The following is a 17,814-nucleotide window of genomic DNA, read 5'->3' on the forward strand; positions in this document are numbered from 1 at the left end:
TTTCTCTGGAATCCGGCACCTCAAACTTAACATCTCCAAAACCAATTCATCATCTTTCCATTGGAGCTCTGAACCCGTGTAGACAACACTGCCAATCCTCCCCATCTCACAACCCCTTAACCATGACACTATCCTCAAGTCATCACTCTCTTTCAACCTGCGGAGTCAATCTGTCACCAAATTTTGTGGGTTCTACTGTCACAACGTCCCTAGTATTCATCCCTTCTTCTCCAACCGAGCTGCTACCAGACTGATCGAAATGCTTTATCATTGACTATTGCAATCAGCCTCATTGCTGACCTCCCTGCCTCCTGTCTCTCCCTTCTTCAGTCCGTGCTTCACTCTGGATTATTTAAACTAAACATCTCTTTTCTAAACAACTCCACGTCCATGTCCTCCCACTCCTCAAAAACCTCCAATGGTTGCCCATCTACGCCCATATGAAACAGAATTTACTTAGCATTGGCTTTAAGGGAAAGAGCATTGTACTAAGCGCTTGTCCTCCCTCTGGCTTGGAACTCCATCCCCCTTCATTTTCATTTAATCGTATTTATTGAGTGCTTACTGTGTGCAGAGCACTGTACTAAGTGCTTAATGCTGCAGACCACACTCTCCCATTTTCAAAGCCCTGTTAAGAGCACACCTCCTCCGAGAAGCCCTTAAATGCTGTACCATTAAACACTTTCATTCATTCATTCAATCATATTTATTGAGCACTTACTATGTGCAGAGCACTGTACTAAGCACTTGGGAAGTACAAATCGGCAACATATAATAATAATGATGGCATTTGTTAAGCACTTACTATATGCCGAGCACTGTTCTAAGTGCTCGGCACATAGTAAGCGCTCAATAAATACGATTGATGATGATGCTGGGGGGGATACAAGGTAATCAGGTTGTCCCACATGGGGCTCACAGTCTTAATCCCCATTTTGCAGATGAGGTAACTGAGGCCCAGAGAAGTGAAGTGACTTGCCCAAAGTCACGCTGCTGACAAGTGCCGGAACTGGGATTAGAACCCATGACCTCCGACTCCCAAGCCCGTGCTCTTTCCACTGAGCCACAATGCTTTCTGCTAACAGCGTGGCTCAGTGGAAAGAGCCCGGGCTTTGGAGTCAGAGGTCAGGAGTTCAAATCTCGGCTCCACCATTTGTCAGCTGTGTGACTTTGGGCAAGTCACTTCACTTCTCTGGGCCTCGGTTACCTCATCTGTAAAATGGGGATTTAGACTGTGAGCCCCCCGTGGGACAACCTGATCACCTTGTAACCTCCCCAGCTTAGAACAGTGCTTTGCACATAGTAAGCGCTTAATAAATGCCATCATTACTATTATTATTATTAAACATATAGAGACGGTCCCAACCAACAAACAAAACATGTAGACAGGTGTCAAAATCATCAGAATAAATAGAATTAGATCTCTATGCACATCATTAGTGAGTTGCTGGTAGCAACGTTTTGGCAAATCAAAGGCTTACATACACGGCAAACCAGTGGTGGTTGTTGGGAAGATTCTCTGGCGTTTTGCCAGCCGCATCAGGTGGGAAATGGGGCACATCCAACTGACTTTTTGAAATTTAATTGTATCTGTTCAGCGCCGTGAGGCGGGCACTGGACTACACGATGCGTGCCATAGTGGATAGAGCGTAGACCTGGGAGTTGGAAGGTCATGGGTTCTAATCCCACCCAGGTCAGCTGGGTGACCTTGGGCAAGTCACTTCACTTCCCTGGGCCTCAGTTACCTCATCTGTAAAATGGGGATTGAGACTGTGAGCTCCACATGGGACGAGGAACTGTGTCCAACCTGATTTCTTTGTAACCGCCCTAGTGCTTATTACAGTTCCTGGCACATAGTAAGCACTTAACAAATGCCATGATTATTATTACCTTGGGCAAGTCCCTTCATTTCTCTGTGCCGCAGTTCCCTCAGCTGTAAAATGGGGATTGAGACTGAGAGCCCCACATGGAACAGGGAATGTGTCCAACTTGATTAACTTGTATCCACCCCAGCACTTAGTAAAATGTCTCGCACATAACAAGCGCTTAACCAGTACCATTATTGTCATTATTATTATTATTATTAGATACAAGCTAGTCAGGTTGGACAACTTGGGACTCACAGTCTCTGTTTTACAGATGAGGCAACAGAGGCACAGAGAAGTGAAGTGACATGCCCAAAGTCGAACAGCAGACAAATGGCAGAGTGGGGATTAGAACCCAGGTCCTTCTGACCCCAAGGCCTTTGCTGTAGACACTAGGCCACACTGCTTCTCACTAGGCCATACTGCTCCTTGTAGCTGCTCTTATCAAGTAGCAGTAGAGCAAAGGACAGAACAACCACTTGGACCCTTGATTCGTCTTTTCTTTATGAACTATTATAAATTTCTTTATGAATTTTTTTTCTTTCTTTCTTTCTTTCTTTCTTTCTTCCTTCCTTCCTTCCTTCCTTCCTTCCTTTCTTTCTTTCTTTTTCTTTCTTTCTTTCTTCTTTCCTTCCTTCCTTCCTTCCTTCCTTCCTTTCCTTCCTTTCCTTCCTTTCCTTCCTTTCCTTCCTTTCCTTCCTTCCTTCCTTCCTTCCTTCCTTCCTTCCTTTCTGTTGGCCAGAGTCCTGGATTCCAATCCTCCTTCTTCCCATGGTGTTGTCTGTGACCTGAGCCGTAGGGATCGTCTCTATATGTTGCCAACTTGTACTTCCCAAGCGCTTAATACAGTGCTCTGCACACAGTAAGCGCTCAATAAATACGACTGAATGAATGACCTTGGGCAAGTGATAGCGATGGTCGCGGTATTTGTTAAGCATTTACTCTGCATTCTGCAGTGTGCTGAGCAGTGCGGTAGATAAAAGGTAATCAAATAAAATGTAGTTCCTGTCCCACTTGAGGACCTCAGTCGAAGGAAGAGGAAGAACAGGCATTTAATTTTCATTTTACAGATGAGGAAACCGAGGCATGGAGAAATCAAGTGACTTGTCCAGGGTCACACAAGAGGCAAATGTCAGAACAGGGATTAGAAGCCAGTATATTAATAATAATAATAATGATAGTTATAATTGTGGTATTAAAGAACCTACTATGTTCCAAGTATTGTACTAAGCACTGGGGTAGATGCAAGATCATCAGGTTGGGCCCAATATCTGTTTCATGTGGGGCTCACAGTTGAGGTGTGTGGGGGAAACAGATAGTGAATCCCCATTTTACAGATGAGGTACCAGAGGCATGGAGAAGTTAAGTGACTTGCGCAAGGTCACCCAGCAAACAAATACCACAATTATTATTATTATTATTATTGATAAGCACTGTTCTAAGCACTGGGACTGATACAAGTTAATTAGGACAGATGCAATCTGTGTCCCAGATTAGATCCCACGTCCTCAGGCTCCCAAGGCCATGTTCTTTCCACTAGGCCCCACAGCGATCAGTGGTATTTATTGAGCATTTATAGGGTGTAGATCACTCTACGGGGCACTCGAGAGCATACAGTATAACAAAGTTGATAATATTAATAATAATATTAATAATAATAATGGCATTTGTTAAGTGCTTACTATGTGCCAAGCACTGTTCTAAGCACTGGGGTAATAATAATGGCATTTATGAAGTGCTTACTATGTGCAAAGCACTGTTCTAAGCACTGGACAGATACAAGGGATAGATAAGCGCTGGATAGATACAATAGATACACTGTTCTAAGCGCTGGATAGATGGGGTAGATACAAGGTAATCAGGTTGTCCCACGTGGGGCTCGCAGTCTTCATCCCCATTTTACAGATGAGGAAACTGAGAGGCACAGAGAAGTTAAGTGACTTGCCCAAGGTTACTCAGCAGACAAGTGGCAAAGCCGGCATTAGCACCCAAGTCCTCTGATTGCCAAGCCTGGACTCTTGCTGTTAGGCCATGCTAATTCAAACTGGGATTAGAACCCACGACCTCTGGCTCCCAAGCCCGGGCTCTTTCCACTGAGCCACGCAGATTCATGATCCCTGTCCACAACGAGCTTACACGAAGTAAGCGCTTAACAAATAGAATAATGATAATGTATAAAAACAAAAATAATAATACGAATCATTGTGTGTGGCTGGTTGAAAGCAGTCTAAATGAAGGGCTTGCAGAAAGTTGTTAGAAATCTCTCTTATAAAGTTTGATAATGACTCCGATCGATGCATATGCTCATACTCAAAGAAGCAGTTTTTCCTTGAGATTTCTTAATTCTCCTTGGGTCAACTGATCAATCAATCAATCTATCGTATTTATTGAGCGCTTACTGTGTGCAGAGCACTGTACTAAGCGCTTGAGAAGTCCAAGTTGGCAACATATAGAGACAGTCCCTACCCAACAGTGGGCTCACAGTCTAAAAGGGGGAGACAGAGAATAAAACCAAACATACTAACAAAATAAAATAGAATGGCACTGATGAGTGTCTTCATAGCTCAACATTCTGCCTTGGTGAATGAATAACATCTCCTTGTCATTCTGTTGATTTTAAAGCTCATGGAAACGGAAAAGTTGAAGTTCACTTGACTAGGATAGGGAGAGTGATTGCTTTTGAGCCGAATGGACCTGAAGTAAGGAAAAACAATTCCACAGCTTCCTCCCAAAATTCAAGAGAAGCAGCGTGGCTCAGTGGAAAGAGCCCAGGCTTGGGGGTCAGAAGGTTATGAGTTCTAATCCTGGCTCTGCCACTTGTCCTGGGCAAGTCACTACACTTCTCTGGGCCTCAGTGACCCCATCTGTAAAATGGGGATTGAGACTGTGAGCCCCATTTGGGACAGGGACTGTGTCCACCCCAATTTGCTTGTACACACCCCAACACTTAGTACAGTGCCTGCCACACAGAAAGCGCTTAACAAATACCACAATTATTATTATTATTAGGAAGTTTTTGTTCATATTGGCCGGTTGCTAAATGGAATATCATCATAAAATACTGGTCTGCTGGAAAAATGATACTCTCATGGGCTGAAACAGTTAAAATCAAGCTTACAGCCTAGAGCGGGAGACAGGTATTATTATAAATAAAGTACAGTTTTGCATAGAAGTGAAATGCCGCGGGTCTGAGGGGAGGGTGAAAAAGGGTGCCAAACCAATTGCAAAATCTACTTTCCTGCTTCCGATCTCTCTGCTTCTTTTCAATCTCTCAATTCTTTCTGCCTCCATGACATCTTTTCATAAATTTCCAGCCGACACCTCAAGCTTAACATGTCCCAAACTCCTCCTTGTCCCTTCCCAACCCGCTTCGTCCTCCGACTTTTCTATTATCGTCGACACCACCGCTATTCTCCCCGTCTCACAAGCCGGCAATTTGGGCATCATCCTCAATTCCTCTCTCTTTCAACCTCCGTATTCAGTCAATCACTGAATCCTGTCACCCTTCCTTTACGACATCTCCAGAATTCACCCTTCCCTCTCCCTCCCAACAGCTGGTCCTAGCACTTCAGTCAATCAATCAATCAGTCATATTTGTTCAGCACTTACTATGTGCACAGTGCTGTACTAAGCGCTTGAGAAAGTACAATCTAGCAGAGTCAGTAGCCACGTTTCCCACCCACAAAGAGCTTACAGTCAAGTGGTTGCTTGGGACTCAGAAGGTCTACCCTTGGGGGCGGGGGTTACAGAGGAGGGCAGAATTGGCGAGAGAAATTTTCCTCAATTATTCATTCAATCGTATTTATTGAGTGCTTACTGTGTGCAGAACACTGTACTAAGTGCTTGGAAAGTGCAACTCGGTAACAGAGATAATCCCTGCCCACAGTGGGCTCCCAGTCTACAAGACTCAGGACTACTAACCCCTCTAAGGGTCACACCTGGAGAGTTTCCAGTCTTCATTGCCCAGCAAAGAGGCTTTGGAGGATGGGAGGATGGGGATGTCCTCTCCCAAATGCTTATTAATAATAATAATGATAATAATAATGACATTTATTAAGCACTTACTATGTGCAAAGCATTATTACTGTGCTTTGCCCACAGTAAGCACGCAATAAATACGATTGAATGAATGAATGCTTGGATTATATCCACAACCCTGTGTCTATTACCTGTGGGTGCCAATAAATACCACTGATTGCTTGGTAAATGCGTGAGAGTGCCAATATATCTTTGTTCTTCCCCCCTCCCAGCCCCACAGCATTTATGTACATATTCATTCATTCAGTCGTATTTATTGAGAGCTCACTGTGTGCAGAGCACTGTACTAAGCGCTTGGCAAGTACAAGTCGGCAACATATAGAAACGGTCCCTACCCAACAACGGGCTCACGGTCTAGAAGGGGGAGCCAGACAACGAACATATCTGTGATTTATTTATTTGTATCGATGTCTGTCTCCGCCAATCTATGGTGTAAGCTCGTTGTGGGCAGGAAATGCGTCTGTTATATCGTCCTCTCCCAAGCACTTAGTACAGTGCTCTGCACACAGTAAGCGCTCAATAAATATGACTGAATGAATGAATCTCTACCGTATCAGTCTCCTTACAGACTTCCCTGCCTCCAGCCTCTCCCTTCTTCTATCCGTACTTTCTATGGATGCCTTTTCGTTACTCTATTTATTTATTTATTTATCTTACTTGTACATATCTATTCTATTTATTTTATTTTGTTAGTATGTTTGGTTTTGTTCTCTGTCTCCCCCTTCTAGACTGTGAGCCTGCTGTTGGGTAGGGACTGTCTCTATGTGTTGCTGACTTGTACTTCCCAAGCGCTTAGTACAGTGCTCTGCACATAGTAAGCACTCAATAAATACGATTGATTGATTGATAGTGAAGTCTGTCTCCCTCCCTCTAGACCGTGAGCCTGTTGTGGGCAGGGATTGTGTCTCTTTAGTGCTTTATCGTACTTCCCAAGCGCTTAGTACAGTGCTCTGCACGCAGTAAGCATTCAATAAATACAATTGAATGAATGCTTCACTATGCTGTCCTGATCGCTTTTCTCAAGTACTGTTCTGTGATCCTTTCCCCACTCCTCAAAATTTTCCAGTTATCGCCCATTCCCCTCTGCAACAATGTCAGAATCCTGATGGATGAGAAGCAGCGTGAATTAGCGGAAAGAGCACGGGCTTGGGAGTCAGAGGACGTGGGTTCTGATCCCAGCTCCGCCACTTGTCTGCTTTGTGACCTCGGGCAAGCCACTTAACCTCTCTGTCCCTCAGTTACCTCATCTGTAAAATGGGAATTAAGACTGTATGGGGATTAAGACTGTGAGCCCCGCGTGGGACAACCTGATTACCTTGTATCTACCCCAGCGCTTAACAAACACCATCATTATTATTATTAATTATTATTATTTAGGGCACTCAATCAATAATCTCTCTCTGCTCCTCTTCCATTACAACCAGCACATGTTCTTCGCTCTGCAGTCCTCTCTCACCCCTGACTTCTAGCTCCCGCTTGAATTTCCCTCCTCTTCTGAATCCAGTACACCGCCACTCTCCCCAACTTCGTTGTCCTTGAAAAAGCCTGTCTCTTCCAAGATGCCCTCCCTGACTAATCGCTCCATCTCCCTACTCGATTTCTCCTACTGAGAAGCAGCGTGGCCTATTAGAAAGAGCAGGGAGTCCGAGCACCCGGGTTCTAATCCCGAATCCACCACTCATCTGTTATGTGCAACCTTGGGCAAGTCACTTTAAGTCTCTGTGCCTCAGTTACCTCACCTGTAAAATGGGGATTAAATCCTACTCCCTCTTAGCCTGTGAACCCCATCTGGGACAGGGACTGTGTCCAACCGGATTAACCTCTGTCTACCGCAGTGCTTACAGCAGTGCTTGGCACAAAGTAAACGCTTAATAAGTACCATAATTAATTAAATTACTGCCACTTCTGCATCACCTATATACCTTGGAGGCCTCCCCACTGGTTCTGTAAATATCTTTTAACTCTGTTGCTCACTTTCTTTGCAGTTTATTTTCTCCCCTGCTTGACTGTAAGCTCCATTTGGGCAAGGATCTTGTCTGCTAACTATTGTGTTCTCCTGACCACTTATTACAGTGCCCTGCAAAAAATAAGCATTCAGTAAATTAATTAATAATGGTATTTAAGTGCTCACTATGTGCAAAGCACTGTTCTAAGCACTGGGATAGACACAAGATTAGGTTGTCATTCATTCATTCATTCAATCGTATTTCTTGAGTGCATACTGTGTGCAGAGCACTGTACTAAGTGCTTGGGAAGTACAAGTTGGCAACATAAAGAGAAGGTCCCTACCCAACAATGGGTTCACAGTCTAGAAGGGGGAGACAGACAACAAAACAAAACATGTGAACAGGTGTCAAGTTGTCAGAACAAATAGAATTAAAGCTAAATGCACATCATTAACAAAGTAAATAGAATGGTAAATATGTACAAATAAAATAAATAGAGTAATAAATCTGTACAAACATATATACAGGTGCTGTGGGGAGGGGAAGGAGGTTGGGGGGAAGGAGGAGAGGTAAAAGGGGGGTCAGTCTGGGAAGGCCTCTTGGAGGAGGTGAGCTCTCTGTAGGGCTTCGAAGGGAGGAAGAGAGCTAGCTTGGTGGATGTGTGGAGGGAGAGCATTCCAGGCCAGGGGGAGGACGTGGGCCGGGAGGCGACGGCGGGACAGGCGAGAGCGAGGCCCAGTGAGGAGGTCACTCACCAAAACCTGCCGGTCTCAGCTCTGCAACATTACCAAGATCCGCCCTTTCCTCTCCATCCAAACCGCTACCCTGCTCGTTCAAGCTCTCATCCTATCCCGTCTGGACTACTGTATCAGCCTTCTCTCTGATCTTCCATCCTCGTGTCTCTCCCCACTTCAATCCATACTTCATGCCGCTGCCCGGATTGTCTTTGTCCAGAAACACTCTGGGCATGTTACTCCCCTCCTCAAAAATCTCCAGTGGCTACGAATCAATCTGTGCATCAGGCAGAAACTCCTCACCCTGGGCTTCCAGGCTGTCCATCCCCTCGCCCCCTCCTACCTCACCTCCCTTCTCTCCTTCTCCAGCCCAGCCCGCACCCTCCGCTCCTCTGCCGCTAATCTCCTCACCGGGCCTCATTCTCGCCTGTCCCGCCATCGACCCCCGGCCCACGTCATCCCCCGGGCCTGGAATGCCCTCCCTCCGCCCATCCGCCAAGCTAGCTCTCTTCCTCCCTTCAAGGCCCTACTGAGAGCTCACCTCCTCCAGGAGGCCTTCCCAGACTGAGCCCCTTCCTTCCTCTCCCCCTCACCCCCCTCTCCATCCCCCCCATCTTACCTCCTTCCCTTCCCACAGCACCTGTATATATGTAGATATGTTTATACATATTTATTACTCTATTTATTTATTTTACTTGTACCTATTCTATTTATTTTATTTTGTTAGTATGTTTGGTTTTGTTCTCTGTCTCCCCCTTTTAGACTGTGAGCCCACTGTTGGGTAGGGACTGTCTCTATATGTTGCCAACTTGTACTTCCCAAGCGCTTAGTACAGTGCTCTGCACACAGTAAGTGCTCAATAAATATGATTGATTGATTGATTGAGGAGGTTAGCAGTGGCAGAGGAGCGGAGGGTGTGGGCTGGGCTGGAGAAGGAGAGAAGGGAGGTGAGGTAGGAGGGGGCGAGGGGATGGACAGCCTTGAAGCCGAGAGTGAGGAGTTTTTGTTTGATGCGTAGGTTGACTGGCAGCCACTGGAGATTTTTGAGGAGGGGAGTAATATGCCCAGAGCGTTTCTGCACAAAGATGATCCGGGAAGCAGCATGAAGTATAGATTGAAGTGGGAAGAGACAGGAGCCCACTGTTGGGTAGGGACTGTCTCTGTGTTGCCAATTTGTACTTCCCAAGCGCTTAGTACAGTGCTCTGCACATAGTAAGCGCTCAATAAATGCGATTGATGATGATGATGGGAGATCAGAGAGGAGGCTGATGCAGTGATCCAGTCGGGATAAGATGAGAGATTGAACCAGCAAGGTAGCGGTTTGGATGGAAAAGAAAGAATGGATCTTGGCGATGTTGAGGAGGTGAGACTGGCAGGTTCTGGTGACGGATTGGATGTGAGGCGTGAACGAGAGAGCGGATTCGAGGATGACACCAAGGTTCCGGGCTTGTGAGATGGGAAGGATGGTAGTGTCATCTACAGTGACGAGAAAGGGAGAGGGCAGGGTTTGGGAGGGAAGATAAGGAGTTCAGTCTTGGACACATTGAGTTTTAGATGGCGGGCAGACATCCAGATGGAGATGTCCTGGAGGCAGGAGGAGACCCAAGTCTGAAGGGAGGGAGAGAGAGCAGGGGCAGAGATGTAGATTTGGGTGTCATCAGCGTAGAGATGATAGTTGAAGCCATGGGAGTGAATGACTTCACCAAGGGAGTGAGTGTAGATAGAGAACAGAAGGAGACCAAGAACTGTCTCTTGAGGAACCCCTACAATAAGGGGATGGATGGAGGAGGAGAAGCCCATGAAGGAAACTGAGAATGAACGGCCAGAGAGATGAGGAGAACCAGGAGAGGACGGAGTCTGTGAAGTCAAGATTGGATAGCGTGTTGAGGAGAAGGGGGTGGTCCACAGTGTCGAAGGCAGCTGAGAGGTCGAGGAGGATTAGGATAGAGGAGGAGCCATTGGATTTGGCAAGAAGGAGGTCATCGGTGACCTTTGAGAGGGCAGTTTCGGTGGAGTATAGGGGACAGAAGCCAGATTGGAGGGGGTTAAGGAGAGAGTTGGTGTTGAGGAATTCGAGGCAGCGGGTGTAGATGACTCGTTCTAGGAGTTTGGAAAGGAATGGTAGGAGGGAGATGGGGCAATAACTAGAAGTGGGGGTGGGGTCAAGAGAGGGTTTTTTGGGGATGGGGGAGACGTGGGCATGTTTGAAGGCAGAGGGGAAGAAACCAGCGGCGAGTGAGCGGTTGAAGATGGATGTTAAGGAGCAGAGGAGGGAAGGGGCGAGAGATTTGATAAGATGAGAGGGAATGGAGTCTGAAGCACAGGCTAATGGAGTAGCACTTGAGAGGAGGGAGGAGATCTCATCTGAAAATACTGCTGGGAAGGATGGGAGAGTAGCAGAGAGGGTTGAGAGCCGGAGGGTTTGGAGAAGGGGGAGAAGTGACTTTGGGGAGCTCAGACCTGATGGACTGTGAACCTGCTGTTGGGTAGGGACCGTCTCTATATGTTGCCAACTTGTGCTTCCCAAGCGCTTAGGACAGTGCACACAGTAAGCGCTCAATAAATACGACTGAATGAATGAATGAATGAGTTAATTTTATTAATGAAGTAGGAGGCCAGATCTTTGGGAGTGAGGGATGGAGGAGGGGGAGGAACAGGGGGCCTGAGAAGGGAGTTAAATGTACTGAAGAGCTGACAGGGAAGATGAGCATGGGTGTCAATAAGGGAGGAGAAATAGTTTTGCCTGGCAGAGGAGAGGGCAGAGTTAAGGCAATTCTGTTGTACTTCCTAAGTGCTTAGTACAGTGTTCTATGAGCGCTCAATAAATACCATTGACCAATTGATAACATGATTGTAAACAAGACGTCGATGTCAGAAGGAGTGAATTTAGTACAGTCCTCAAAATAAATCCTTTTTGTCCGGAGTTTTAAGAATCAGAGAATGTTTGGACCAGAAGTTAGTAGGAGGGCCAAGTTTCATCTCTCCACCACCTTTGCAGGTCACTTCATTCTCCCTGCCCCTGTGCCAATTTATTTGACTACAGAGAAGCAGCGAGGCCTAATGGAAGGAGCCCAGATCTGGAAGTCAGCTGGACCTGGGTTCTAATCCCGGCTCCACCACCACTTAATAATAATAATAATGGCATTTATTAAGCGCTTACTATGTGCAAAGCACTGTTCTAAGCACTAGGGAGGTTACAAGGTGATCAGGTTGTCCCACGGGGGGCTCACAGTCAATCTCCATTTTCCAGATGAGGTAACTGAGGCACAGAGAAGTCAAGTAACTTGCCCAAAGTCACACAGCTGACAATTGGAGAAGCCGGGATTTGAACCCAGGGCCACTGACTCCAAAGCCCGGGCTCCTTCCACTGAGCCGCACTGCTTCTCTTGTCTGCTGCATGATCTTCGGCCCGTCACTTCACTTCTCTAGGCCTCAGCTCCCTCATCTGTAAAATGGGGATTAAAACTGTCAGCCTCATGTGAGACGGGGACTGTGTCCAAATAGATTAGCTTGTATCTACCCCAGCGCTTAGTACAGTGCTGTACTAATCCCAGCTCCGCCAATTGTCCGCTGTGTGACTTTGGGCCAGTCACTTAACTTCTCTGTGTCTCTGTTACCTCATCTGTAAAATGGGGATGTGAGCCCCACATGGGACAATCTGATCACCTTGTATCTTCCCCAGCGCTTAGAACAGTGCTTTGCACATAGTAAGCGTTTAACAAATGCCATTATTATTATTATTATTATTATAACTACAGTGCCTGGCACATAGTAAGCATTTAAGAAATACCACAAACCCACAAAAAAAATAAAGAAAAAGAAACGGAACACATCAGATCGGCATCAATTCTGCGTACTGGGGACGTTCCCAAATGCTTCTCCAGTGAGTTGTTACCCATGACAACAGCAGTGTGTACTGTGGGGATGGTGCAGTTGTGTTGTGAAGGGACTTTGGTCATTCGGATGGATAATGCAGAGTGGAGTCCCATGCGTCGGCACAAATAGGAGCCCTGTCGGAATACGCCTACCACGATCCACCTGCAGTAGTTGCTTGTCACTTCTCTGTGCCTCAGTTCCCTCATCTGTAAAATGGGGGTTAAGACTGTGAGCCCCATATGGGACAACCTGATCACCTTGTCACCTCCCCAGCACTTAGAACAGTGCTCATCACATCAGAGTGGATAGAACGTGAGCCTGGGAGTCGGAAGGTCATGGGTTCTAATTCCGGCTCCTCCACCTGTCAGCTGTGTGACCTTGGTCAAGTCACTTCACTTCGCTGGGCCTCAGTTCCCTCATCTGTAAAATGGGGATTAAGACTGGGAGCCCCATGTGGGACAGGGTTTCCAAGCCGATTTGCTTGTAACCACCCCAGTGCCGAGTACAGTGCCTGGCTCATAGTGTTTAACAAATATTATTATTATTATTATTACATAGTAAGCAGTTAACAAATACCACAATTATTATTATTATTTTAGAAATTCTGTGGGACTGGCATACTTTGCGAGCCAGACTGAGCCCCCACCTTCCCAGACTGAGCCCCCTCCTTAATAATAATAATAAGAATAATAATAGTATTTGTTAAGTGCTTACTATGTGCCACGCACTGTTCTAAGTGCTGGGGGAGATACAAGGTAATCAGGTTGTTCCACGTGGGGCTCACAGTCTTCATCCCCATTTTCCAGATGAGGGAACTGAGGCCCAGAGAAGTGAAGTGACTTGCCCAAAGTCACACAGCTGACACTTGGCAGAGCCGGGATTTGAACCCATGACCTCTGACTCCAAAGCCCGGGCTCTTTCCACTGAGCCACGCTGCTCCTTCCTCTCGCCCTCCTCCCCTTCCCCCCTGCCCTACCTCCTCCCCCTCCCCACAGCACCTGTATATATGTCTGTACAGGTTTATTACTCTATTTATTTTACTAGTACATATCTACTATTCTATTTATTTTATTTTGTTAATATGTGTTGTTTTGTTGTCTGTCTCCCCCTTCTAGACTGTGAGCCCGCCATTGGGTAGGGACCTTCTCTGTATGTTGCCAACTTGGACTTCCCAAGCGCTTAGTACAGTGCTTTGCACACAGTAAGCGCTCAATAAATACAATTGAATGAATGAATGAACTGGAGAGCATTTGGCCAGGGTCTTAAGGTTCTTTTCTCGACACACAGTGAGAGCCCAATAAATACCATTGATGGATTGATCAAAAAGTTGCCAACTTGGACTTCCCAAGCGCTTAGTACAGTGCTCTGCACACAGTAAGCGCTCAGTAAATACGATTGAATGAATGAATGAACTGGAGAGCGTTTTGCCAGGGTCCTAAGGTTCTTTTCTCGACACACAGTGAGAGCCCAATAAATACCACTGATGGATTGATCAAAAAGTCAATGGCCGGCAACCTTTCACTTTTGCTTGCTCGCCATTTGAACATATGGCTATTCACTGTTCATTTAGCATTCAGAACGTGAGTCAGGACACCAAATTAATTTCCAGGAATAATTTATGCATATGTGTCTGTAACTTTCAGCCATTTTGCTGTTCCGGGCTAAGGTTTTTTAGTTCTAACTCTGGGTGCAGGACAAGAAGGGAGCTGTTTTACCGTTGAGGGTGGACCGCTGCACAGACAGACGGAACTCAGCAGAGAACAAATCCAAAGAATTTCGATACTGTAACTGGATAAAGCCCTAGATTAGGAAATTCCTGCAATGGGGTATCAGCGGGCATTGACTAAAGACGAAACAAATGTAATAAAAGCGAATCTGTAGCGTGCCTTTCAGAAACCATTTTGCAATCACATATATCAAAAATAGGAATAGTGGAACGAACTCGTTTTTACAGTCTTGGTACTTTTTCTTTCGCAAACAAGGATCTGTAGTTGTACAGCATTGAAGTCTGCTAAGCATTCAGCTTTGTCCCTGGGTGTGTACATTGTTTAGAAAATAATTTGAACACATTTTACATTTCAGCATTTCATCTTCGAACTAATGGTAGGGCTGATAGAAGGACTAAGAAGGCTACACCTTTCCCATTTGAGTTTCATCTTTTTTATTGCATTTTCTGTGTGAGTGCTGTCTGAAATAGTAGGACTTTTTAGCGTCAAGGTTAAATCCGCTGGAAAGCTTTTTGGGTTGTACTGCAATGCCTTGTTTAAATGGCCAAACACCTGCTAGCCGTGCCCAGCTCATGTGAGCCGCTATATGGTTTTTTCTTTTTATTAAGGATTTCTGAATACAAAGAGTCATTCATTATGGTCTTCTACCAATAGTCTCGTAGATTGGTTGCCATGGTCACCATTCTCCATCTGCGCCCTCTCGGTTGGAATGCCGGCGGAGGACTGGGAAAATCAGGGGCGAAATGAAATGATCTGCAGTGGAGTGTGTAAATGGCAGGTTCGAATTGACTAACTAGAAGAACAAATGGAGGATTTTTTTTTGTTTTACCTGTGTTATTTGCGACTTCTAACCGAGAGGAGTGAAATCACCTTGAATAAGGTTAGTAACCCAGCCGCAGAATCTAGATTTTATGATACCGACGGAGTGTTTCTCCATTCGGTCCTGAGGTAAAGAGCCCAGCCAGTTCTGGGAATGCACTCCTTAAGTGAACAAGAACTGATGGGGGGGGAAAGCATGCTTCCTGCTATAAACCGGTATGGGCACAGATGTATTTTCTGGAAAATGACAGATTGGAGGAGCTTGTGAAATTCTGTTTTCATTTCTCCTGGAAAGCTGGGCATCGCGTTGAAGGATACATTTTGCCATTATTTTCTTGGAGAGATTGAGATGAGTTTTCTTGTTCTTGGTGAACTGCAGAGCTAGCAGTGGTCTTAGAACGAATTCACGCAAGAAGATATTAGCTTGAGAATCTGCCAATCACCTTTTTTATCCATTTTACAGATACATCCTTTGAAACGTGCTGTTTGTGCAGCTTTATTTTGCAGTGCTTTTGCGCACGTTTGGGGAGACCAGAGCATGTGCAAACAATGTGACAATGTTTTAACGGGTCAGACTTAGCTGTTCTAGGAAAAGGGAAAGAAGATCTCTTTCTGTTTCAAGGGTTTCCTTTGTTTTGATATCTCAGCCGCTCTTTCAACTGTGCATTGTATGGTGTAGGAGGTGGGAGAGATTTGGATGCTTGACATTTTTCTGTGAAGCTTGTTGGTAGGTTAAACAAGGGACTTGGATCCATTCTGAAAGCAGGATCTAAGCTCATGCCACCCCAAACTCATCCCTGTGAATGTTGGAAGAGTTTATCTGGAGTGAGGAAAGCCAAAAACAGTATTCATAGCACTGTGTAATGTTTCTTGTGATGGCTTCTTAAGTGCAAGGTTTTCTTCCTCTTTCAAATCCAGCTCCAACATTATATGTCTGCCATCTTTACCTTGCGTGGCAAAGAGTAGTTTGTGCAATGTGCTTTTGCAATGGCAGGCTGAATTTTACCTCATCCGACTGTGGCTATCTTCATTCTTTTGTCAGCAGGCCAGAAAGGAAGATTTAGAGAAGGTCACCGTTAAGCCACCAGCGAGTGGTTTTCAGAAGATGGTCCTTTTTAATTTGACAACCCGGTGTTTGATGTTAAAATTGCCCTACTCTCGGACCAAATATCTGGTCAAGAATTTTGCTATCGATCAGTCGGCCTGTGGTATTTATTGAGTGCTTACCATGTGCCGAGCACCTTACTAAGCACTTGGGAGAGTGTAATTCAACAGAATTAGCAGACAAGTTCCCTGCCCGTAACCATGCTGTGAATTCACGTTTCAGAAAGTCCAAAAGAACAATAAACGTGAACTTTTTGAAATGCAAAGAGGAATGGGTAATTTTAATCTTTTGTCCGTAAGTCAGATAAGTATTGACACATTTTGTTTCCGTCTAATGAAAATTACAATTTATGCTGGAATGGAAATATCTCCCTATGTGAATCCATATGCAAACCTGATGTGTTCCGTGGAAATAAGATGCTTTTGAAATCCATGATATTCTTATTGATTTTATTCTCAGATGAATGTAGCCTGTACATTATAGGCAACAGACAAGTAGTTTCTAATCACCTATTTTGAGAGAAAAAGAATCTCATGGCTACAAGGGAAACACCCAGCATTCTGAATTAGTCGCCGAATCGATTGAAAACATAGTTTCTTCAAATTCTCTCATTCATTCAATCGTACTTATTGAGTTTTTGCTCTGTTCAGAGCGCTGTACTAAGCGCTTGGGAAAATACAATAGAACAGGAAACAGTTACATTCCCTACCCACAACGAGCTTACAGTCTGGGGGAGCTGGGGAGACAGACATCAAATGTTTAGGGTGGTGGCTTTTCTTTGATGCATTTCAGACCCCATGTTTGTTCTTGCTCCTCTATGAAGTTGACGTTTGGTGGACTGTTTCTCTTTGTCGGCAATATCAACGTTCTTTATACTCATATTGTTGTCTCAAGATTCTAACGAGAATGGCTAAAGACACTTTTTAAACTAGATTCTCCAGATCACACTATACGTGTTTGACATCATCATCATCATCATCAGTGGTGTTTATTACTGTACTAAGCGATGGCCTTATCTTGTCTCATGCTGTCGATTCGTTTCCGACCCAAAGCGACTCCATGGATGCAGACCTCTTAGAACGCCCCACCTCCATCTGCAATCTTTCTGATTGTGTATCCATAGAGTTTTCTTGGTAAAAATCTGGAAGCGGTTTACCATTGCCTTCTTCCGCACAGTAAACGTGCGTCTCCTCTCTCAATTCTCTCCCATGCCGCTGCTGCCCAGCCCAGGAGAGTTTTGACTTGTAGCAGATGGCCTTCCACTCGCTAGCCACTGGCCAAGCTAGGAATGGAATGGGTAGGACTTTGCTTGACTCTCCCTCCCATAGCTGAGAATGGTAGAGGACTGGAATCTCTCCAGGTGCCATCCTGAGAGGCAATACAATACAACAGAATTGGCAGAAACTTTTCATTCCCACAGTGAGCTTAAAGTCTACAAGGGGAAACAAGAGGGAACTCCCTCCTACCCAGATTGTGAGTCCCATCATCATCATCAATCGTATTTATTGAGCGCTTACTGTGTGCAGAGCACTGTACTAAGCGCTTGGGAAGTACAAGTTGGTAACATATAGAGACAGTTCCTACCCAGCAGTGGGCTCACAGTCTAAAAGGGGGAGACAGAGAACAAAACCAAACATACTAACAAAATAAAATAAATAGAATAGATATGTACAAGTAAAATAAATAAATAGAGTAATAAATATG

General features: G+C 45.2%; 1 protein-coding gene and 1 non-coding gene across 3 annotated transcripts in view; one reads left to right on the top strand and one right to left on the bottom strand.

Annotated features, from left to right (window-relative positions):
* Positions 1-17,814, top strand: part of FGD4 (FYVE, RhoGEF and PH domain containing 4) — a 387,351-nt gene that overhangs the window by 134,814 nt on the left and 234,723 nt on the right. The window lies entirely within an intron of this gene.
* Positions 17,351-17,488, bottom strand: LOC119924431. Its single transcript, XR_005449145.1, has one exon. It is a non-coding gene; the product is annotated as a small nucleolar RNA SNORA7 (small nucleolar RNA).

Source organism: Tachyglossus aculeatus, chromosome 2 (genome assembly GCF_015852505.1).
Source record: "Tachyglossus aculeatus isolate mTacAcu1 chromosome 2, mTacAcu1.pri, whole genome shotgun sequence".
Classification (NCBI taxonomy): Eukaryota; Metazoa; Chordata; class Mammalia; order Monotremata; family Tachyglossidae; genus Tachyglossus; species Tachyglossus aculeatus.